Raw genomic sequence first — 843 nt, 5'->3', positions numbered from 1 at the left:
GGGGGGGAGGGTGGCCGCATCCCGGGGTAGGTGAGGGTCCCCCGCCGTGGTGACTTTGGGAGCCGGGGATGGCCCTTGTTGGGAAAAGGGGGGGGGGGGGGTCAAACCCGAAAGGCCCCCGTGGCGCCCCCGCGGGTGCTGTTTGGTTTTGGGGGGCTGCGAGGAGCAGGGCATGCCTCGCTTCTGGGGAACAGGGGGGTTTGGAGTCTGGCTCTGAGAGCACCAGCCTGCGGCTTTGCTTCGCCATCACCCTTTCTTTCAGGGGGTCACGGTCAAGGCTCACCATGCGGCTTCCCAATGTCCCCAGGCACCCCTGGGTGCTGCCGAAAGGACCAGGATGGCATAGAGGGGCCGGGGCAGGGAGGCAGGGAAGCGTCCTTGGGAAGACAAAGAAGGGGCCATGAGAGCTGAGGCCAGGAGAAGCAGCTGCTGAGCTCAGCAGAGGTGTTCCCGGCTCACGTGTGAAAGGTGACAGACACAAAAAGCCTCCCAAAGCCTGGGACTTAAAGGAGCCAAATGTGCCCAGAGGCACCCCATTTCCAGCCCCTGACTCGAGGGCACCCAGCCGGCACGGGTGCACCCCACCAGCGGTGAGGGAGGGGATGCATCGCCCTGCGGGGTGAGCACAAAATTGCAAAGAGCTGGAAGGAGACCGTCGTCCTTGGCGTGCAAGTTTGGCCAGGCTCCGGGACAGGACCAGGCTGTTGTCTGGGGGGGGCTGTTGTGCAAACATGGCCCCCTCACGCCATGCTGGCCATCCCTCTCTGCTTTTGATACCACCATGGCACGGTAAAGCATAGGGTGACACTGGGAGAAAGCTGCCCCTTTGCCTTCCCCATGGTG

Source organism: Haliaeetus leucocephalus, unplaced genomic scaffold (assembly GCF_000737465.1).
Source record: "Haliaeetus leucocephalus isolate CR32 unplaced genomic scaffold, Haliaeetus_leucocephalus-4.0 Scaffold657, whole genome shotgun sequence".
Taxonomy (NCBI): Eukaryota; Metazoa; Chordata; class Aves; order Accipitriformes; family Accipitridae; genus Haliaeetus; species Haliaeetus leucocephalus.
The sequence above is the reverse complement of the archived record's forward strand: the minus strand, read 5'-3'. Positions refer to the sequence as shown.